This window comes from Thermobia domestica, chromosome 1 (assembly GCF_964235325.1).
Source record: "Thermobia domestica chromosome 1, izTheDome1.hap1.1, whole genome shotgun sequence".
Classification (NCBI taxonomy): domain Eukaryota; kingdom Metazoa; phylum Arthropoda; class Insecta; order Zygentoma; family Lepismatidae; genus Thermobia; species Thermobia domestica.
Window position 1 is genome coordinate 284,713,746 of NC_137454.1, and position 24,934 is coordinate 284,738,679.

Consider the following 24,934-nt stretch of genomic DNA (forward strand, 5'->3'; position numbering starts at 1 on the left):
AAAACAAATTGTTAAGAATGACAATTTTATTATTGTGATGGAGTTGGATGACATCAAAAGTTACAAAATGACTTACTTAAGCAGTTCAAACAAGATGAATGGCAAGAAACAGATATCAGAAGAAAGCATTTCTCTCTTTCCCCCCGCCCCACCCAGAAAAAGAAACTCATAAAAAGAAAAAGTTATATAATATAAAAGTTTCATATAAAAGCCTAACAGCACAAAAACAAATATCTACACGAAACAAAAAAGAGATAAACACAGAATAGGGGACACCAGTGGCGTAGCAGACTTGCGGCCTTCCCATGCAAGATAAAGAGGCAAGACCCTAGTTGTAAACCCCATTGTTATAATAATAATAATAATAATAATAATAATAATAATAATAATAATAATAATAATAATAATAATAATAATAATAATAATAATAATTATTATTATTATTATTATTATTATTATTATTAAAAAGTCGTTTCCTTTTCTAAATCTCTGACTCTGCCTCAGAGCATAAATGCATATAGCGATCATGTGTGCACCTTTTGTCAATTAGCGGTCCCAAAGGCCAAAAGGAATGGAAATCTCCAAGGAAGAGAAACAAAAAACTTTCTTACGGTAAATTCTAGTTCAAAGTTCGAAGTACTTGCTTTTCCACGTGATTTTTTGTTTCTTTCTTCAGGGGACAAAAAAGTTCTGGCGCCTAAGAAATTACGTCACATAATATTGCAAATTTGCAAGTGGATGTATTTACATTGCAATGTTTGGTAATAAAGATATGATTAGAAAACAATCTTGCAAAAAGTAAGTTTAATTTCTTCATCCATCGCAAGTCTTAGGGGACCTTTATACCTCGCATCCCCACTCCCCGAATATCGATATCGAAAATTTAGAATGATTATATTCATGTCCATATATTTGCGATATCGAATGTTGATATATGATAATATAGATATCGATGATAGCGATATATCGACATATCACAGGCCCAGATTCCGAGAAGTGATGCTTGAAATATACTGGAATCAACAATCAAATTCTAAATAAGTTTTTCATTTCCTTATCCAATGTTGAGGGGGAATGGTGGGAGTCTACTTAGCTACAGAGGCCATATCAATTGTGTTTTCAAACCAGCCATTACACCCGCTATTATCAAAGTGTTAAGTCAGCCATTGTCTGCGAGTTCCCCAGTTCCATTTGAAGTTTGAATTGAAAACCTGAATTACAAAACATCCCAAGTCCACTCTTTTTCTTCGTATTTTTTGTTTTCTGTTTTTTATGTTAGCATCTATGTTTCAGGGCTATTCACTTGCATAATACGTAAGTCCAAGTCAAAACTTTTTTTAAAAAACAATCAAAATAATTTCAGCTAAACAGCATAGCATTCCAAGTATAATCTTCTTGTCTTTCTTCTAAAAACAAAAAAGTACTCCGGTGGACTTCGGATGTTCTGCAATTCAGATCTTCAATTTTATTTACGGTCTTTAACCATTTTTAACTCGCAGGCTCCTTGCTTTCATAAAAAGCATTTGTTGTGTAGATTAAAATCAAAAATGAATTAATCTATATTCTTGGGAACTTATTGTTGCACCAACACACATATATACAGGTTGTAACGAAAAGGTACGGCAAAATTTCAGAGGTGGATTCCTTATGGGTAAACAAGCAAAATCATTCATATGACCATATGTCGGGAAATGTATCATTACAGAGTTACGGCCATTGAGCCGCCTAATGGTGGAAATAGTCATATTCTGGTCGCTCCTTAATGTGACTCACTTTAAACCTCAATAACTCAGACCCTAATTAACCTAGGAAGATATTTTTGATATCTATGTATTTCTAAAGGACGATGCTTTCCGCCTATATATATAGGGTGAGTCAAAAGTCTTGGACACCTGCATAAGTTTTAAAATCGACGGGAAAAGTAAAAAGTGATGATGGGAAAAGAGGTTTGATGAAGGGCTGCAACTTTTGGAGTGTATGTCATTCATGGCCGCCATCTCGAAATCCGCCATTTTGGATTCAAGTCTTTTTTTAAATGGGAAAGTGTATGTCACATCAAATAACACTAGCTTGAGCTCAGAAATTTAGTGGTGTAATTTGTTTTTTCTATCTTGTACAGTATAGAAGTTATTAATGTTCAAAAGTGGGAAATTACCTTGATACTGACCCAGTTCTCTCTGTCCCAGGTGATCTAAAATAGGTCTGACACGTGAACAGAAGATCGAAATCATCCTTATATCAGTGGAACGCAGCTACCGAACAATAGCAGCTGACTACAACCGACGGCACTCAGACAGAAAATCGCACAGCACGGTGGCTCACGTGATCACCAAATTCCGAAAGACGGGCTCTGTTCAAGATAGGGCACGTAGTGGGCGACCAAAGACTGCCACCAATGACGAAACTGCAACGGCGGTTGTTGCGTCGTTTGTGAAATGTGCTACACGAAGTACCCGTCGTGTGTCCCTAGCATGTCCAATAAGCCAATCCTCCGTTACCCGGATATTGCACACCAATCAGTGCCATCCTTACAAGCTGCACATGCAACATAAACTGAACGAGGATGATCCTGATCGCCGGTTGGAGTTCTGCATGTGGGCTACTGAACAACACGAACTGGATCCTGCAGTTTGTCAAGGGCACACTGTTCAGTGACGAGGCGTATCTCACTTTGAACGGGGAGGTTAATCGACATAATTGTCAACACTGGTGTGACGCAAATCCGATCTGGGTTGACCCGAGTCGAGAACATAGTCCAGCGAAGGTGATGGTTTGGTGTGGCATATGGGACACCCGCATCATTGGGCCATTTTTCAGTTACAACACCTTAACTGCACCACAGTATATGATGCTGTTGCAGGACTTTGTGTTCCCTGCCACACTGAACGCTGACGGCATTTTCCCATCTTATTTTCAGCACGATGGAACCCCTCCACACTATAGACTTGGTGTCCGTCAATGGTTGGATGAACAACTGCCACGGAAGTGAATTGGTCGCCGTGGTCCCGTGGAGTGGCTGCCCAGATCCCCTGACGTAACGCCCCTTGATTTTTACCTATGGGACATCTTAAGCAGATAGTGTATGCTGAGACAATCCGTGATTTGAGACACCTGGAGGAACGCATCCAACAAGCCTGTGACCAAACTTCAGGAGACATCTCCTCCGTGTGAGACTCCAGTCAGAGTGGTTGCAGTTACTACAGTTGTGCATTGCACGAAATGGACAACACGTAGAACATGTGTTGTAGCATTCAGTATCAAGGTAATTTCCCACCTTTGAACATTAATAACTTCTAAACTGTACTAGATATGAAAAACAAATTACACCACTAAATTCCTGAGCTCAAGCTAGTGTTATTTGATGGGTCATACACCCCCTTCCCATTTTAAAAAATGACGTGAATCCAAAATGGCGGATTTCAAGATGACATACACTTCAAAAGTTGCGGCCCCTCATCAAACCTCTCTTCCCATCATTACTTTTTACTTTTCCCGTCGATTTTCACTTATGCAGGTGTCCAAGAACTTTTGACTCACCCTGTGTATTTTATGTATGTGTGGGAGTACCACGGTGGACATGGGAGGGTAATTACTTGTTTTTTGTTTGATTTTTGCATCAGCATTTTGGAGATGGCATTCCTTGGGGATACACTCATAAAATGCATATCAGCGGAAAGCTTAATTTTTGCAGAACACGTTGCTACTAAAATTACCTTCCTATCTTAATCAGAGTTTGATATATTGAGGTTTAAATTGAGACACATTAAGGAGCGACCAGAATGTGACTATTTCACACCAGTAGTCGGTTCAAAGGCCGTAATTCTGGAACGATGCATTTCCCGACATATGGTCATCGGAACGTTTTTGCTTGTCTACCAATAAGGAATCCACCCATGAAGTTTTGTCGTACCTTTTAGTTACACCCTGTATATACAAGATCCGTTTTTTCGATTACGAAATCACTCTTTTTTCCTCAAACAATTTACAAAGAGGGTCTTGAATGAGGTGGTCGCACTAGTAATGACATTCCGTAGCGTCGTTACGTAACACACACAGTATAAATAAAGCTTCAAAACCACAAATTGCAAGTTCTGCCGCAGATAATTCGGTAAGATGTCTGCTTGTTGAGTGGGCAACCCAGATTCATATCACGGCTAGTACGGTTTGCTTTTTTCCCTTTCAAAATACGTTTCTATATGTTTATATTTCTTCTTAATAATTACTTTCTTGCAATCTTAAATTAGTCGGGGTTAAGTAGTCAGAAGATTAAAATACATGTATGACTACTTTATCCGTGTGTGTGTACTCATATATGTATCTTTACATATTTGTTTCTTTCTTGGGGCCGCGGCGGCTCAGTGGTAGAGCGTTCAACTTTGGTGCTTGGGGTCCGGGTTCGATCCCAGTCCCCGACAAGTGAACTTTGTGGTGGACAAACACCGTGTGCGTGGGTTTTCTCGGGGTTCTCCCGCTCTGTTCATTCCACCATTTCATTCATTACTGATCATCACCGTCTCCTTTAGCCTAACCGGCATAATCGTGGGACGTAAAACCCAAAGATTTCATTAGTTTCTTTCTTTCAACTAGTGTTGCCACGAGACGAGACAGAAACCTTTGATACGAGACACGAGACGAGACAGACTACTTGTCCCGTCTCGTTTGCGAGACGAGACGAGACGTCTCTTGAAATGCCTGGTATCGTCTCATGTCTCAAAAATGAAAAGACAGTTTTTGAAATTGTTTAAAACTTTATTAACTCGGAATAAATTATTGCCTTCGAAAATATACCAGCGTTTATTATTTCAAATGAGGACTATCCTAAAAGAACAAGGAAGACCTAAAGTTATTTTTTAAATGATTCTTACAAACAGCTTTCATTTCTATTTTCCAACCGATTCAAGTTTAAATATTTAGTGATACTGTTCCAGATTCAAGTAAAATGTTAAACCATTCTTTGAGATCAGTGTTTCAGAATATTTCATTCCGAGGGCTGGTGGTTATATCTATGTATAAAAATCCTTTATAGAAATACAAGTACTCTTAATGCCAGTTTCATCAGCAACTAACCATTGTTCATGAGTTTTCTCGTTCCGAACAAAGACAGAAACGTGTAGGCCTTTTCCTGTACTGAGTTTGAAAGGATGGTGGTTTGACAATAAAATTTAGTTTCGTTTTATTGTTTTATGATGTTATTCGAACCAAAGTCATTTTTGAAATCAGAAAGTCACAGGGGCCTTCTTATATTTTGAAGTGGCGCCAGAGGTTTTGAAAAAAGGATTTCAGAATAAGTGGGGAAGGCTTGCCTTTCGACTGTACCGACGATATTGACAAATATTCCTGTCGTAATAATTCATTACTGGAAACCATTGGCACCCGAAGAATTTTTAAGGGGGTCATCTCCTTGATTGCTATATTACGCTTGATATTTAATATACGTAGTTTGCTATAATACACATATATTTTCGTGAGCAAGGGCGGCCGGGCCCCTTCCCCCGCCCCCTTCGGGCGCCCGTGGTCGAAACTAAGTTGTCGTTGTTTTAAGCAGTGTTTCTTCCAGACATGTTTTTGGGGTGCTGCCCCCTGGAACTCTAAGAGTACCCCCCACGGGGAGACCAAAATAATACATCTATAATAGAATAATACCAGCAGTACCCCCGGAATCCTAAATATACCCTCCCAGGAACATTTTTTCTGAAAGAAACACTGATTGGAAGATTGTAGTCGTGTTGTGTGTTGTGCTGATAACCAAACAAAAGTGGTTAAAAGCTGTAATTTTAACCACTTTGTATAACAGCTCCTTTTTGTGGGCCTCATCCGCTCTAGTGTTGCCACGAGACGAGACATTTCTCGTGTCTCGTCTCACGAGACTAGACAGCTTGAAGTCTTCTCTCGTCTCATCTCGTGGAAACACTACTTTCGACCATGTGGGTTACTGCCTCGATCTTGGAAATGTCCTCGAAGGGATTGTGCTATGAATAACAGATTTTATTCGAACTAATTGACTGACTCCGATGCAACATTGTTCCAATTTCGCCTATTCGCAATGTAATGGAATAGACAAACATACGTTTATATGGTTACATGAAGGCGGTCCCGTGTTCGATTCCTGGTGGGGGGAAAATTTAAAAGATTTTCAGACCAGTTACCTTGAATGAGATTTTCCTTGGTTTTCCACATTCACACCAGGAAGATGCCAGGGTGATACTTTAGGTTTCAGATCACTTCCTTTCTTCCCCAATCCTTTCTTCCTTTCTATCCCCTGAAAGTGTGTTCGCCTAGAGACGTCATCTCTCGAACGTGACGGGTTAAAAGGTCTCAGATGCCGAAAGCCCAGAAATCTAAATCCTAAATCCTAAATTTACAAAGTTACTTCTGGGAAACATTGTTCTTTCAAAATATATTTCTATATATTGATATTTATTATTAATTGCTTTCTTGCATCTTTCCTACATTATTCTAGATTAGTTACCATCGGTTAGTTTAGTCACATTATGTATAGTTAAATATAGTTACGTATGTTTATCGTTTCTTTTCTTTTTTTCAAAATACATTCCTATCTGATCACATGTATTGTTAATAATTTATTTGTTGCATTTTTTAATAATTTATTTCATACACACAACAGATAAAACAACTCATACATTTTAATTACACAGCACATAGTTCTTTGACATGGAGGGAAATCTCCTTTGGCTATAGGAGCATATAGTATTACCAATGGGGATTTCCCTCATCCCCCTTGTAATTCGCACATCGTCAACAGATATGGAACATTGTTGAACATTTCTTGAACCACTTCATCACACTCCTGGCCTTGTGACATGGTGCATTATTTTGTCGAAAAATTCCACTACCGTTGGGAAACATGGTCGTCATCAAGGGGTGTACGTAGTCTGCAAGCAGTTTGCGATACGCGTCGGCCGTCATGTGCCTTGCTCGAGCTATACTAGATACATGCTCACGTGTATGTCCCCCAGAGCATTATTATTATTATTATTATTATTATTATTATTATTATTATTATTATTATTATTATTATTATTATTATTATTATTATTATATTTGAAGTACAATCAAATATAACGACATTAATTATTAGTTTTAATTAACGGAATTGAGCTGAAAATTAAATCTTGATTTCGAAAGATTAACCATTAAGTTTATGCGTTCGGTACCTTTCTAAAGTAATAAATACTGGAATTGGTTTCAAGGCTGTTTCTGACTGAATACTTTCTTCAAAATAATATTAAAAATTATAGAAAGATTTTCGACACATTCGAGTCGAGTAGAGATTTTTACGAAAAGTCTCGACTCGACTCGTGTCTCGGCTCGAAAATTAGAGTCGAGAAATAAATTTGTCTTGACTCGTCTCGAATTTTACAAAGTGTGTCAACTCGAATTTCAATCCAGATTCGAGATATGTCTCGACTCGTGCGCATCCCTAAATATTCACATTTTAAATGTGCAATACTACCTCGCGAAAAATGACCCCGAAGTTAATTTACCAGTCTACTTTTTTCTTGTTAGATTAGTGATCATGGTTTAGGATAGATTATGTAAAGTCAGACATGGTTATGTATGTTTACACTTTCGTTTCTTTCTTTCAAAATGCATTCCTATCTGTTCCCATTTATTATTAATAATTTATTTCTTGCATTTATTAATAACTATCAGAAAAACCCATTATTCGCATGGTGGCTGTATTTGGAAGTCAACGCCTCTATAGTATCACCGTTGATTTCAGCGAGTGCGAAAACTTTGGATTTGACATTAATATCGGCCATTTTGGATTATTTTTACATGTCAGTTATCATCTCCGGTACCCCGACCCTCAACTAAGTGGGGTTAATTTGGAAGTTAATGCAATTGGAGTTTCACCATTGATCTCAGCGACCACCAAAACTTTGAATTCGACACTAATATCGGTTATCTTATACTACTTTTATATGTCCCTGTAAACGTCTCCTGAGACTTCCTGGTTCGATTTAAAAAAAACTCTTCGTCTTGATCCGGAACCTGGGCCAAGGTACCCAAGATCAAAATTTGGTAACTCTTGGTCCTCTTGTCTGGTCTCCAGGCAGCACACAGATACATACATACAGACAGACAGACACACAAACAAACTTTTTATTTTATTTATATTAGATAAGGTGTATTTCAAACAGTGCTTCTTCCAGAAGTGTTTTGAGGGGTACTGCCCGCCCGGAGCTCTGAGAGTGCCCCCCGGAAGAGACCAAAATAATACGTCTATAATATAATAAAAAATAGAAAGTTATCGATAGTGCCCCCGGAATACTAAGTGTGCCCCCCCGGAACAGTTTCTGAAAGAAACACTGATTTCAAACACAACAGATAGAACCAACGGCGCCGACTTTCCAAAATGTATGTGGGTGCATATAAATGACGGGACGAGTTATATGTTTTCAGGGGAGTCTCGATTTTTTTTTGATTGATTTCTTTTTAGTTAAAATCTTTTATGAACACTGTCATAAAGGGCTGTGCTGTGATAAAGTAAAATATACCGGTAATATAAGGATAAGTTGGGACTGTCCTAGCTCAGTCGGTAACACGGCTGACTTAAACGTAAAGAAACAGGTTGAAACCCGGGTTCAAGGTTAATTCCTGTAATGCATATATTCCCTGTATTCCCAACATATATAATCGTGGTATTTAGTGTATATTTTCAACAACTTACATGATGCACAATGAGTGCAAGAGGGAGTGGTATTATCAAACGTTACTAAAAGAAAATACTACATTCATACAAATTAAAATGAAAATATCATCATAAAAGAAAATAATTTTAATGGTATTGCAAAAAGAACTTGCAAGGATTTTGAAAATGAAATCTTTGAGTCTTGCGTCCCACGGTTATGCCGGTTAGGCTAAAGGAGACGGTGATGATGAGAGATGAATGAAATGGTGGAATGATGAAAGTGGTAGGAAACGGGAGTGCCCCGAGAAAACCCACGAGCACGGTGTTTGTCCACCACAAGGTTCACTTGGCGGGGACTGTGATCGAACCCGGGACCCCAAGCACCAGAGGTGAATGCTCTACCACTGAGCCACCGCGCCCCCTGCAAGGATTTTGTTGTGGACATAAAGTATAAAGTGACTAACTTAGTGTGTTTCTTGGTTGCCTTTGCAAAAACACATTTGAAACAATCAATTATGTTTTAGAGGTTAGAAATTTTAACTCCCATCTCTGTTTTAATTGTTTATTTTTTAATAGTGTCAAGCGAGAAATATTTATTTTATTATGTTTATTATGTTTCGAAACTAAAAATCTTGCCTGCAGCGCCCTGACAAGATTATTTGTGTGAGTGCTTTAACCAGGGAACACCAAGGAGGCGGCGCACATAGACAGAACAACCCCTAGCATTTCTTACACAGTACAACGTTGTTTGGCATATAACGTTGCTCCTGTACTAGCGAGTTCCAGCTAGTTAAACCTTTTATTAACAGCCGGAGGCAGCATTCTGTTATATCGTTGTAGTGAGTGGCGTGTTAAAATACTCCTAGTATCAGTTTTTTCATTGTTCGATTGACCTTGAAGGACCAACAAATGCCTTTCGAGGAATACAGGTTCCCTTTAATTCATGAAGTTAATATAGAAATGACCTTCAAACCTATGCTGTGCATAAATGCTGGAAGTCTTATAAAACGGTTTTATCCGTGTGTCTGTAGACCAGAGCCCTGCAAAGCCAGGCCCGAAGACGGCCCGGATGGATCTGTATTCTGTGTCCGTCTCGACCCGATCCGGCCCGAATCTCGAGCCGGGCAGAGAGTTGGCCGGGCTGTAACCGGGCCGGGCACAAACGGTCCGGACTCTAAACTGGCTGGGCACAAAGGAGCCGGGCTCTAAGCGGGCCGGGCGTAACCGGCCTGAACAACCAAGTTGATAAATCAAGTCAATCCTTCAATATGTAATGGAAAATGAGAAATATGTCGTCATAATATTGCACTGTCTATTTGTCCTTCTCAAATAGGAAAATCGTGTGAAAAGTTACCCAAGGTTTGTTTTCTATATCCCTATACTGTCTGTCTATTTCTTATTTGTGCTTGCTCTGTCCAGCCATGATTATTATGCAATAATACAGCTCATGGACGTAAAAGTCTTATACTACACTCATTAATGCATTACAAGTAACAGAGAAGATATGTAAAACTTCTACACCGTATGTGATACTAATACTACAAGTACTACTGCTAATACTATTATTACTATTGCGATTACGAATGCTAGTGCTAATTCCACTATTGCCGCCACTGCTACTACTGTTACTATTACAACTACTGCTACTACTTATTACTATACTAATACGACAGCGAATACCACTACTGCTATTACTAGTAATACGAAAACAAAACAATACAAATGAAATCTTTGAGTTTTACGGCCCACAGTTACGCCGGCTAGGCTAAAGGAGACGGTGATGATGGTGGAATAAATGAAATGAAATGGTGGAATTAATAAAGTGGGAGGAAACGGGAGAACGTCGAGAACCCCCCCACACAGTGTTTGTCCACCACAAATTTCATTTGGCGAGACCTGGGATCGAACCAGGGACCCTATCCACCAGTGGTGAACGCTCAATCACTGAGCCACCGTTCCAGGAACACCTAATCCGCCCTGGCGTCTTGGTGATTTATTTTATCATAATATTTTGTTATATTTGTAGTATCATACTATGATATAAAGAATACAGGAACATGTAACATCATTTGGTATTTGGCTTGCTAATTGAACATAACTACAAATTGCACTGATCTTATGAGCACGCCAGTTCACGGTTTTGGCCTCCGTGGTCTAAAGGTAGCGTACCAAATTCTACTTAGTAGGTCAAGTACTTGACTTTGTCATACGTTCTTTAGGTAACTACGGCTCAGGCTGTATGGATCATGATGGGATGAATTGGTGGAATGAAAACAGTGGGAGGAAGCGGGACCACCCCGGAAACTCCCACGCACACGGTATTTGTCCACCACAAAGCTCACATAGCATCTGGGTGGTAGTTCTGTACGGATTCAATGAACTACGGAATAACGGCCAGAAACTATCTACTCTGTAAATATATACTGCTAATATTCGTAAGTTTCAAGCTTGTAAAAGAACGTAGCTGTTTTGTCTTTCTATTAAGGTTTACGATATTTCTATCGCATCTTGTCTGAGCTGCAAAACGAGAGGTAATACATTTATCGATTTATGGTTAGGGATTGGTCCTTTAAAACATTTAATTAAATCGAGAGGTGATAGAAACATACTATCCCGCGAAAAACGTACATTTTCTTTTGTGACAGATGATAACACTACTTCAAGTTTCACTATTGAATTCATATTGTTTGGAAATCTTCGTTTCATACTGTGAAATGATACTCACTTCTTTTAGTTTGGTATTGGTACTGGTAACTCCTCTAATATATGCAACAAGTTGAAACTCTTAGTCATAGATTAAAAATGTAGCAATAAACGTTGAAACCGAGCTTGGCTAACTTCAGCTACTTCTTTTTTGAATAGGAATTGGTGGAAAGTATTCTTGGGATGCTGAATTCTTGGAGGAACATTTCCTTACGACTCTGATATATTTAAAAAAGCCGTATCTTGATATACCCTATTGTTTTGATTCCTGGAAACAAGAATTGAAATAGGAAATGATAGTTAATTTGAACCACTTCCTGTTGATCGTAAAAAAAAACCGTATCCTGATATCTCCTATTGTTTTGATCTATGGGAAAAAGAATTGAAATAGGAAGTAATAGTTAATTTGAACCACTTCCTGTTCCGGTAGGGTGTTGACAATAATTATGGTATGTTGCCTAGAGACGGTAAATCGTTTGGACAAAAATGTTCTATTTGTTACTGTTTTTGCTCTATGGCGAGGAACGTTCAAACATAATATGGCTAATTTTAACAAATTCTGCTTGGATGAAAGCTGCCACGGAAATGGAGGAGGCTATTCTTGAGACGATGAATCGATTGCAAAAAGCCATATTTTAATATCTTTTACCATTTTTGCTCTACAGAAATCATTATTGGAACAGGAAGTACTAGTAAATTTGAACAATTTCCAGTTTTAGTAGAGTTATATGGATAGTAACGATATGTTTGTTGAGAGGCTGAATCGTTTGCTTAAAACTGTTTCTAGGTATCTGCTGCCGTTTTCATTCTATAGCGATAAACGTTGAAACCGTTATTGAAACCAGAAGTTATAATAAATTCCAACTACAGCCGAATTTAGTATTGTAGATATTTGTCTTTAGACTCTAAATCGTTTGCAGAAACCACTTCTCACTATCCGTTATCATTTTCTTTATATATCGACAAACGTTGAAATCGGAAATGGCTAATTTGAAGCAATTCCGGTTTGAGTAGAAGGTTAACGGAGGAAATAAAATATATTCTTTGGATACTGAATTAATTGCAAAAGACCACATCTTGAAGCATTTACTATTTCTATTAGGCGGAAATTGGAAATTGAAACCGGAAGTAATAGTAAATTTCAACCATTTATAATTTCGGTAGAATATTTTGTGTACCCATGATGTTGACTCTAGATGGTAACTCGTTTTCAAAAATCAGTTCTCGCTATGTTACCGTTTTATGCTATGACGATAAAAGTTGAAACTGTTGTTGAAACCGGAAGTAATTATAACTTTAAACCATTTTCAATTTTAGTAGAGATTGTGAATGACCATATGTAGCGTATACACGCGCAAAAAAAAAAAAAAAAAAACGTTTTCATGTATGTTACCGTTTTCATCTAGGGGTTAAATGTTAGAACCGGAAATTGCTAATTTGAACCACTTCTGGGTTCAATATAAAGTTAACGGATGAGATGGAACCTATTCTATTCATTGGATGAAGAATCAATAGCAGAAAACCATTTCTCTATATCACTTTCTGCCTTTGCTTTGGTATGTGTCAACAGACACACGGATGAAACCACTCTATAAGATTTCCGACTTTATGCACAGCACAGTTTTGTAGTTTAAAACCTGTCTTTGGTTCCATAAATATTATTAACACTAACATATCAATGATACTCTTGTGTATGATTCAAAAAGTTAGCCGTGAAATTTAATCTAGATTGGAAGTAGTTGTGGTAAGGCCTCTTGCTATAACAGATTTGTGGGTGTTCAGATAAAACCAATATAATATTTCTATTTCACAACGGGTGAGTAATGCATAGGTCATTTCTACTGTATATCAACTTCACGGACCAAAGCGACTTGTGACTTCATGAGAAACCATTTGTTAGTTCTTCAAGGTCAATATCAACAAAATAGCTAATACTAGCACTACACGCGACCCATTACTTCGATAGAAGAGGCAGATTCAATAGACGTGTTTACGTATAAAAGAAGCCCTCCGGCACTTAGGCTGGGTGGAAGCAACAACATTCTATGCGAAAGAACGCTGTTTGTTCTATCTGTTCGAGTTTGCTTGTGTGCTGTCTGTGTGCGGCCTGGGGATCAGACGAGTTGACAAAAAGTTACTAAATTTTAATAACGGATACTTTTGTCCAGGCCCCAGACCAGGACCAAGTGGTTTTTATTTTTAAAAAAAATTGAACCAGGGGTCTCAGGGGAGGGGGACGTTTATCGAGACATGTAATAATATTAGAAAATTGCCGATATTTGTGTCGAATTCATAGTTTTCACGGTCACTGAGATCAATGGTGACACTTCAATTAGCGATGACTTTCAAAATCAGCTACCATTGCGTGCGGGCCGGGGTCACCGGGAGGGGGGAGATGTACAGAAACACGTAAAAATAATCCAAAATGACCTATATTAGTATCAAATCCTTAGTTTTCACGGTCGCTGAGATGAATGGTGATTCTTCCAGACGCGTTGAATTCTAAATACAGCTCCCATCGCTTGGGAGCCAGAGGCGTTCTTTTTAAATTTTGAACCAGGGGGTCTCAGGGGGCGTTTCCCGCGATATGTAAAAGTAGTAGAAAATTACCGATATATTTTCGTTTCGTTGTTCAGTTTGTTTACATAGATATTTTATCTTACCCATGCGAAAAGTGGTTATTTTCAGCTAGTTATTATTAAATGCAAAAAATAAATTATTAATAATATACAGGGTGGCCCAAAAGTACGTATACAGTACCGTACTGATCAGCTCATTGCATTTTATATAATTTCTTATTTTTATCCATCAGGTAGACTTAGTTTCTTTATTATTTGTTCTTAATATGTTTTTACTTACATCTTAAGCTCAGAAGAGCCGAAGCAAATAAACTCATACACTAGAATGTTATAGTTGATCAATACAGAGGTGTACGCCTACGTTTGGACTACGTGAACAGATAGGAGTGCATTTTGAAAGAAAGAAACGAAAATGTAAACATACATAACTGTATTTGACTTTACATAACTACATAATCTATTACTTTATAATCTATTTACTTTACATAATCTGTCCTAAACCGCGGTCACTAATCTAAGATAATGTAGGAAAAAATACAAGAAAGTAATTAATAATAATAATAAATATGAACATATAAAAATATATTTTGAAAGAAAAAAGTTCCCCTGGCAGAACTTGTTTACTCCAGACGCCGAAACGTTAACCAGAGTTGGAGTGGGTGAGTGGGTCAGTGGGTCGGTGGGTCGAGTTTTCTGAGTGGGACGTGGGTCAACAACATGTGACCCACCACCCACCGTGACCCACTGCGACCCATCACCCACCATGACCCATTCTGCTCACTGCATTGTAAACAGCATTTTCTGAACAACATATTTTTTTCACCTTCGACTCTAGCCATAGAAAGTAAAAACTAAAAAGAAGAAGAACATTGAAGAAGCAGTTGAAATTAAATTTATATCATGGCAGTCACGGTGGTTCATATCAAGGACTGCCTAATATCAATATTAGGACGTCAACTAATATCGATCGTTTTCGATTATTTTTAGAAATAAATCCTATATATTGAAAATACCCCCCCCCCCAACAAAAGGGAGTTTTAAAAAGTGATATTGAGATTAGGGCCTAACTATGTATATGCCAAATGTCATTTCAGTTGACTTTGATGTTGATGATCACATATACATAGTTATATTAAATTTTTATATAATAATTCAGACATTATAGGTGATTCAAAATAAAACCAGTAGTTAGCTCCTCTAAAAACTCTTAGGCTGTGTCTGAAAAGTCAAGAAGTAAGTCCTATTGCTATTATTACAATTGCAAATATGATCAATTTCCTAAAGTTCTGCAAGAGTTCCTGAAGTTCTTTCTTCGATAGAAACAAATGAAAAAGAAGAAAAAAGAAGGCTTTGAAAGTAAAACGTAGACAAATTCACCAGTGCTCAGAAGAAGCTGTCTACAATGCACTGAGCAGAATGGGTTGATGAGTCACAGTAGTTCGGTGGGTCAGCGTGGGTTAGAATGGATTGTTTGGTCAAAGTGGGTCACGGTGGGTTGTGTGTCGCAGTGAATCATATCCTGTTGACCCACAACCCACTTAAAAATCTTAATCCAATTGACCCACTGACACTCCATTATTTCAGTCATTTTTACTGAAATCCAGAACATCAGCATTTTCAATTACTTTCCAAAATTGGCCCTGTAGTGGCGAAACGGTCAGTGAATAGTGGTTGTGACTATTAAATCCTTTTCTCAGAATCACAATATCTACAACATATCACAGTTTCAGTCATTTTTACCGAAATCCAGAATATCACCATCTTTGGTTACTTTCACGTGGCCTGGTTGTGGCCAAACGGTCAGTAATTATTGGTTGTACCCATTAGGACATTTTCTCAGAATCACAATATCTACAACATATCACAGTTTCAGTCATTTTTACCTAAATGCAGAACATCACCATTTTAGCTTACTTTCAAAAAAGTCATCTCGTAGTGTCCAAACGGCCAGTGATTATTGGCTGTGCCCATTAAGACTTTCTCTCAGAATCACAATATCTTAAACATATCACAGTTTCAGTCATTTTTACTGAAATCCAGGACATCAACATTTTCGGTTACTTTCAAGAAAGTGACCTGTAATGGCCAAACGGAAATTGATTAGTGTGTGTGCCCATTGAGACCTTTTCTCGGAATCACAAGATTTACAACATATCACAGTTTCAGTCACTTCTGTCGAAATCCAGAACATCACCATGTTCCGTTATTTTCAAGAAAGTGGCCCGGTAGTGGCCAAACGGTCAGTAATTATTAGTTGTGCCCATTAGGACATTTTCTCAGAATCACAATATCTACAACATATCACAGTTTCAGTCATTTTTAGCGAAATCCAGAAAATCAACATATTCGATTACTTTCCAAAAAGTGGCCCTGTAGTGGCCAAACGTTGAGTGATTAGTGGTTTTGCCCTTTTCTCAGAATCACAAGATCTACAACATATCACAGTTTTATTTTTTCGAAATCCAGAACATCATCTTCGATTATTTTCCAGAAAGTGGCCTGGTTGTGGCCAAAGGTCAGTGATTAGTTTCTGTGCCCATGGAGACCTTACAAGATCTAAAACATATCACTTTTCAGTCATTTGTACCTAAATCCAGAACATCAAAATGTTCCGTTACTTTAAAAAAGTGGCCCTGTAATGGCAAAACTGTCAGTGATTAGTGGGTATGCCCATTCAGACCTTTTCTCGGAATCACAAGATCTACAACACATGACAGTTCCAGTCATTTTTACCGAAATCCAGAACATAAACATTTTCGATTACTATCCAAAAAGTGGCCCTGTAGTGGCTAAACGGTTACTGATTAGGTGTTGTTCCATTTTCTCAGAATTACAAGGTCTACAACATATCACAGTTTCAGTCATTTTTACCGAAATCCAGAAAATCAACATTTTCGATTACTTTCCAAAATTGGCCCTGTAGTGGCGAAACGGTCAGTGAGTAGTGGTTGTGCCTATCAAATCCTTTTCTCAGAATCACAATATCTACAGCATATCACAGTTTCAATCATTTTTACCGAAATCTAGAATGTCACCATCTTTGGTTACTTTCAATTGGCCTGGTTGTGGCTAAACGGTCAGTAATTTTTTGGTTGTTCCCATTAGGACATTTTCTCATAATCACAATATCTACAACATCTCACAGTTTCAGTCATTTTACCTAATTCCAGAACATCACCATTTTAGCTTACTTTCAAAAATGTGGTCTCGTAGTGTCCAAACGGCCAGTGATTATTGGCTGTACCCATTAAGACTTTTTCTCAGAATCACAATATCTACAACGTATCACAGTTTCAGTCATTTTTACCGAAATTCAGGCCATCAATATTTTCGGTTCTTTCAAGAAAGCGGCCTGCTTCTGGCCAATGGTCAGCGATTAGTGGTTATGCCTATTAAGACCTTCCCTCAGAATCATCAATCTACAACATATCACAGTTTCAGTCATTTTTACCGAAATCCAGGACATCAACATTTTCGGTTACTTTCAAGATAGTGGCCTGTAATGGCCAAACGGAAACTGAGTAGTATGTGTGACCATTGAGACCTTTTCTCGGAATCACAAGATCTACAACATATCAGTTTCAGTCATTTCTATCGAAATCCAGAACATCACTATGTTCCGTTACTTTCAAGAAAGTGGCCCGGTAGTGGCCAAATGGTCAGTAATTATTGGTTGTGCCCATTAGGAAATTTTCTCAGAATCACAATATCTACAACATCACAGTTTCAGTCATTTTTAATGAAATCCAGAAAATCAATATTTTGGATTACTTTCCTAAAAGTGGACCTGTAGTGGCCAAACGGTCAGTGATTAATGGTTGTGTCCTTTTCTCAGAATCACAAGATCTACAACATATCAAAGTTTCAGTCATTTTTACCAAAATCCAGAACATCACCATCTTCGGTTACTTTCAAGAAAGTGGCCTGGTTGTGGCCAAAGGTCAGTGATTAGTTTGTGTGCCCATGGAGACCTTTTCGTGGAATCACAAGATCTATAACATATCAAAGTTTCAGTCATTTTTACCTAAATCCAGAACATCACCATGTTCCCTTACTTTAAAAAAGTGGCCCTGTAATGGCCAAACGCTCAGTATTTATTGGTTGTGCCCATTAGGACATTTTCTCAGAATCACAATATCTACAATATATCACAGTTTCAGTCATTTCTATCGAAATCAAGAACATCACCATGTTCCGTTACTTTCAAGAAAGTGGCCCGGTAATGGCCAAACGCTCGGTATTTATTGGTTATGCTCATTAGGACATTTTCTCAGAATCACAACATCTACGACATATCACAGTTTCAGTAATTTTTACCGAAATCCAGAACATCACCATCTTCGGTTACTTTCAAGAAAGTGGTCTGGTTGTTACCAAACGGTCAGTGATTAGTGGGTGTGCCCATTCAGACCTTTTCTCGGAATCAGAAGATCTACAACATATCACAGTTTCAGTCATTTTTACCGAAATCCAGAACATCACCGTGGCCCTGTAGTGGCCAAACGCTCAGTAATTATTGGTTGTGCCCATTAGGACATTTTCTCAGAATCACCACATCTACAACATATCACAGTTTCAGTCATTTTTACCGAAATCCAGAACATCACCATGTTCCGTTACTTTTAAAAAAGTGCCCTCGTCATGTCCAAACGGCCAGTGATTATTGGCTGTGCCCATTAAGACTTTTTCTCACAATCACAATGGCTACAACATATCGCAATTTCAGTCAATTTTACCGAATTCCAGGCCATCAATATTTTCGGTTACTTTCAAGAAAGTGGCCTGGTTGTGGCCAAAGGTCAGTGACTAATGGTAGTGCCTATTAAGACTTTTTCTTAGAATCACCACATCTACAACATATCACAGTTTCAGTCATTTTTACCGAAATCCAGAACATCACCATGTTCCGTTACATTCAAAAAAGTCGCCCTGTAGTGGCCAAAGGTCAATGATTAATGGTTGTGCCTATTAAGACTTTTTCTTAGAATCACCACATCTACAACATATCACAGTTTCAGTCATTTTTACCGAAATCCAGAACATCACCATGTTCCGTTACTTTCAAAAAAGTGGCCTAACGGTCAGTAATTATTGGTTGTGCCCATTAGGATATTTTTTCGGAATCACAATATCTACAACATATCACAATTTTAGTCATTTTTACCGAAATCAAGAACATCGCCATCTTCGGTTAGTTTCAAAATAGTGGTCTCGTGGTGGCCAAACGATCAGTGATTAGTGGTTGTGCTCATTAAGACCTTTTCTCAGAATCACAATATCTACAAAATATCAGTTTCAGTGATTTTACCAAAATCCAGAACATGGCCATCTTCGGTTACTTTCAAGAAAGTGGCCTCGTTGTAGCCAAACGGTCATTGATTAGAGTTTGTGCCCATTAAGACCTTTTCTCAGAATTACCACATCTACAACATATCACAGTTTCAGTCATTTTACCGAAATCCAGAAAGTGGCTATCTTCGGTTACTTTCAAAATAGTGGCCTCGTGGTGGCCAAACGATCAGTGATTAGTGGTTGTGCTCATTAAGACCTTTTCTCAGAATCACAATATCTACAAAATATCACAGTTTCAGTGATTTTACCGAAATTCAGAACATGGCCATCTTCGGTTACTTTCAAGAAAGTGGCCTCGTTGTGGCCAAACGGTCATTGATTAGTGTTTGTGCCCATTAAGACCTTTACTCAGAATCTCAATATCTACAACATATAACAGTTTTAGTCATTTTTACCGAAATCAAGAACATCGCCATCTTCGGTTACTTTCAAAACAGTGGCCTCGTAGTGGCCAAACGATCAGTGATTAGTGGTTCTGCTCATTAAGACCTTTTCTCAGAATCACAATATCTACAACATATCACCGTTTCAAGCAATTGCTATGAAATCCAAAATAACGTTAAGTTCTGCTGTTGGCAAAAATGTGGCTCTGTAGTTACCAAACGGTCAGTGATTGGTGGTTGTGCTTATTGAGACTTTTTCTCAGGATCACAACATCTACAACACATCACAGTTTTGCTGATTTTCATTGAAATCCAGAATATCACTATGTTTGGCTGTTTTCAAAAAGTAGCCCTGTAGTGGCCAAATATCAGTGTTTGGTGGTTGTGGCCGTTAGGACCTTTTCGGAATCACAATATCTACAACATCACGGTTTTAGTATTTTTGTCCAAAATCTCGAATGTCGTTTTCTTCGGCTTTTTTAAAGAAAGTGGCCTCATGGTGGCCAAACGGCCAACGATTTTTGGTTGTGTCCATTGAGACTTTTTCTCAGGAACATAATATCTACAACATAACACGGTTCCAAGCAATTCGACCGAAATCCAATTTCCATAAAGATTGTTCGGGGTCCTTTCTCATTTCGAAGAAGCATTGCCTGTGCAAAACTTCTCTGTAAAAAACTTCAAAACCGGTATTTTGTACTTTGAAGTCATCTTTGCATCGGCAGAGTATCGTTTCTTTAATTTGGTCCTTTTAAATCAAAGGTACCCTTTTTTAAAAGGGACCCTTTGCCTCCTTTAACCTGTTTTCCGAAAGAAACAAAAAAAAAAACATGTGTGCATTTATTTTCGGTCTAGTATATATGTGCCAAGTTTGAAGAAAATAAGATGAATAGAAATCCTTGTGAAGCTATCTCCTTTATAGTTTCACTTTTTGGACTTGACAAGTCGTTTGTCCCGAAGTCCTCAATTTCTTTATTACCTCAAATTGCATTGTAAATAAATGCACTTGCAAATTTGCAATATTATATACTGTAATTTCTTAGCCGATACAATTTTCTGTCCCGAAAAACAAGAAAGCACCCGTCAAAAGCAATTCCTCGAACTTTCCCCTGGAATTTATCATAAAAAAGTTTTTTTGTTCCTCTCTCTCAGAGATTTGCATCCTTTTACCTTTAGGGCCACTCATTGACAAAAGGTACTCACATGACCGCTATATACAGACATGCTCTTAGGTAGGTCAGAGATTGGGAAAGTAGACGATTTTTAATAATAATAATAATAATAATAATAATAATAATAATAATAATAATAATAATAATTATTATTATTATTATAACAATTAGGTTTACAACTAGGGTCCCATCTCTTTATCTTGTATGAGAGGCCCGCTAGTCAGCTAAGCCATTGGTGTTCCTTATTCTGTGTTTCTCTCTCTTTCTGTGTCGTGTGGATGTTTGTTTTGGGGCGTTAGGCTTTTATATTAAACCTTTACATTATATAATATTTTTCTTTTTTACGATATTTTCTTTTGGAAAAGGAAAGAAACTGCTTTCCTCTTATGTGTGTTTCTTACCATTCACCTTGCTTCAACTGCTTAGGTAAGATGATTTTGTAACTTTTTTGTCATCCATTGCCATCACGATAATAAAATGGTAAGTCTTAACAATTTATTTTATTCTCTTATTTGCAGTTTGCCACACTGATATATTTGTAACAAAATTGAGGTTTGGTCCAACGCCTTTCGAATGTGCAACCAACCCAAGCGCTGAGCTTTTTGGGTTGCCTGCTATTGCAGGAAAGGGAGAATTGCAGGTGGTAATGCACTTTTGGAGTCGTGTATACATTGTAAATGTAGCTAAATAATCCAGTTTAAGTAGGAAAAAATCATGTTTCTCAAGCTGACGATATGTTCTAAAATCTCGGGTAAGTAAAACTCCTACCAATGTCCCCTCTCCAATATATATATAAACGTTTCGAACACTGACCACTACGTCAGAATTTCGTGTAAGGAAGGGTATTGTGTGAATATAATGGATTATATTTTCACTTCGTCTCTCGGCATTCACTAGTAACTATATATACTAACTCTTTATTGTGATCGGATGACATAAGTAGTGTTCATGTGGCAAATGATTTCGAATAATTTCCATGTAACTACAGAACAGAATGACCGTTTCTCCACTTAGTACAGTTTAAATACGCGTGTTCAGTTTTACATTCGCAATAGTACTCTGCAACATTGATTCTTTTTACGTCACCTTACTAAGCCGAGTTCATTACTGTTCGCAGAGGTGACAAAGTGGGTAGGATTGAATAATATATTAAGTTTATTACAGTAGAATCTCGTATTACTGTACCAGAGCGTTCAAAATCCCAATGTCCACAAATTTTCACTTCTTTTATTATGAAGATATAGTATTTGAAATTAGTTGACGCTTCAATGTTAGCGCCCTTGCGGACTGGTAGAGACTAGTAAGAATTTGGCAAACAACTTACTAGTACAAAATTTATTGTATTTAATTTTTTTAAATTTTGACGAATCCCTGTTAGGATTTCTTCTATCTTGTCGACTTTATTCTAGTTTTTCCATACTTTACTCGAAACTTCTCTCAGTTTCAAAGGGGTCGGATAATTTTTTTTATTTAGAAAGTCTAAATTAGAGACCACACTGACTTTTTCTGTAGGGTCGGAGTCCCCAATTGTATTTAACCCGATATAGCGAGTAGTGGGATTTCTATAAAGCCCTTGTCTTTATGAAAATCCCTTTGAGGACACAAACTTGTCTGGGGATATATCTTAGGCTACATATTTAGTAAGCCACCTGTTTCGGCATATAAAAGTATATTTGGCTGTGGATTGTCATATGTCTATAGTATACGAATATAGCTATAATTGTGTGTACCTAATGTGATACAAGGTGTTAGTGAATGGACGGGATAATAAATGGAATAACAAAGTGACAAAACTTTATTACCTTAATCTTGGAGAATGAAAAAATGTATAAATAAATAAGTTTACAAACTGAATATGTGTTGGTCAGAAATTATAAGGACTAGTTCATATGCGTATATCTAAATAAAGTGAATTTAGGTACATGGACACCAAAGGGTGCCTTACGAACGTGTGATATAAAAGGTCGTCTGAAAGTACGAGAAAGGATTCGTGGAATCATCTTTTCTTTTAGTTTGTTTTTCATTTCATATGAGATACAGACTCATTTTTAACCATCATTTTAAGTTTTTTTTTTCCTTTCATACGAAATATCATAGAATGTGACTAGATTTTCAGATTTACATCTCAATATATCAAAATTTATAATTTTTCATCTTTCTGTTACTATCAAATATATATATATATATATATATATATATATATATATATATTACATTGATGTAATATTATACTGGAACGATACATTTATATCTGTATTCAGTTGCATGTCATAAATATTTTCTTTGTCTAAATTCTTAATAGATGTAATAAATGTTGACCAACTGTAGTTAGATTATAGTTTATTTTTTAAAACTGAATTACCTATATCAATACATTGTCCTGTATGTATGTGTGTGTGCATTGAATGAATGGCAAATTTAACTTTAAGTAGTAGTTTTTAAACCTGATTTACGACGATAGTGTTTACAATATGTGTGTAGTACTATATTATATGTGTATTGGTTCATGACCGAGGTCATAAAAGATAACTAAATTTTTCTAAATCGGCCAAAACAACAGGATGAGCTTGGATAAGGACAATTTGTTCAAAAAATCTCGAAAGCTTGTATTTGTTGAAAATATGTAAATCACCTTGATTTTTTCTTTCCTTGGCTAATTCAGATGTGTGTTCGATCTCCATTATGGAAATTCAGCTACTGGATAAAAGTGATTCAACATTCGGAAATAACAGACAAACCATTACATTAAAACTTCTCATCATCTGGGCTGGGTCAGGGCAACTCCCACTTGCGAAGTTGCCTGGATCCAGGTCAGAGCAGTATGAAGGAACATTTGTCTCTTCGGGATCACTTCAGAATTGATTCTCAAGTAATAACATTCAAGTATGAACCACCTTTTCAATAACTACACATATTATATAGTTTACCATATTTCCATCATTATCCAGTAATTCCTCATCTCAAGTTCCTTCTTCCTTTCTTCTCTTCTTCTCCTTTCCCTTCTTTTCTCCTACCTTCTTCCTCGCTTTTCCCTTTCCTATTTCTAATAAAACTGAAGAGGGATCGTGACTCGGAGTTGTCGCTATAGACACGGTCATTAGATTCTTTTGATGTTTCTCTTCGGAAGTCCAATAAAAATTAACCAGTAACAAAACATACGTATAAGGCGACACTATTGAAATTCATTCATATATTTATTTACCTTTGGCTAAATTATCCGATTGAACTTTGAAGATTAAGTTCAAAATTAGGACCTTCCACCTCCTAATCACGACTTATGATATATTTCTCTTCGACTTAAAGGCATATGCTTTCTCGTAAACTGAAAATAATAATTAGGTTGACATTTTATCTATGAAGTATGAATGAGTCTCACTAGAGTATACTAGGGTGTTTGAGATCGCTGATTCCGAAACCGAGGTCGGTTGATCTCCATCACGTCAGGCTCAAGATCATTTGAAGGTGAAATTGAGAGGAAAAGTTGCAAAAATCTGAACAAAAAGTACATAAATGTTTACTGAGTCACTGGATCCGATTATGTCATTTCCTTGACGTGACAAGTTAATTTCAAGATTACTGCAAGGTCATTTCAAGGTCAAACTTCGAGAAAATCTGAAATAAAATCACAGATAAGATTGTAGGGTACCTGAAAAAATTTCCAAAGAATCTCACTGGATCCTACTGCAAGGTTTTCAGATCACTGACTTCAAAAAATGTGTATGTATATGGGTGTGTTTGGGTGTATGTATGTATGTTATATATGTATGTCTACGTTAACATCAATAGCACATTAAATACTCTAGTCGAGCTCTACTAAAACACATACAATTTGCTGGTAATCGTAATATGAACAACGATTGAAATGAAGATGAAATACTGGAGGTTGAAGTTCAAGAATGATGAAATGTGAGATGTAGAACAAATCTATATTGGAGAAGACACTGCAAATGACTGATTGGAAAACTAAATGGTCAATATGAATGGTAAATTCGATTAACACTGACCTTGGATTCGGAATCAGCTACCCCAAAAACCTATCTATAATTTTGTTTTTAGATTTTTCGATAGTTTTTCAAGTTTGACCTTCAA

General features: G+C 37.2%; 1 protein-coding gene across 1 annotated transcript in view; it reads right to left on the reverse strand.

Annotated features, from left to right (window-relative positions):
* Window positions 1–24,934, reverse strand: part of LOC145661188 (cadherin-86C-like) — a 458,587-nt gene that overhangs the window by 184,558 nt on the left and 249,095 nt on the right. The gene's annotated exons all lie outside the window — the stretch shown is intronic.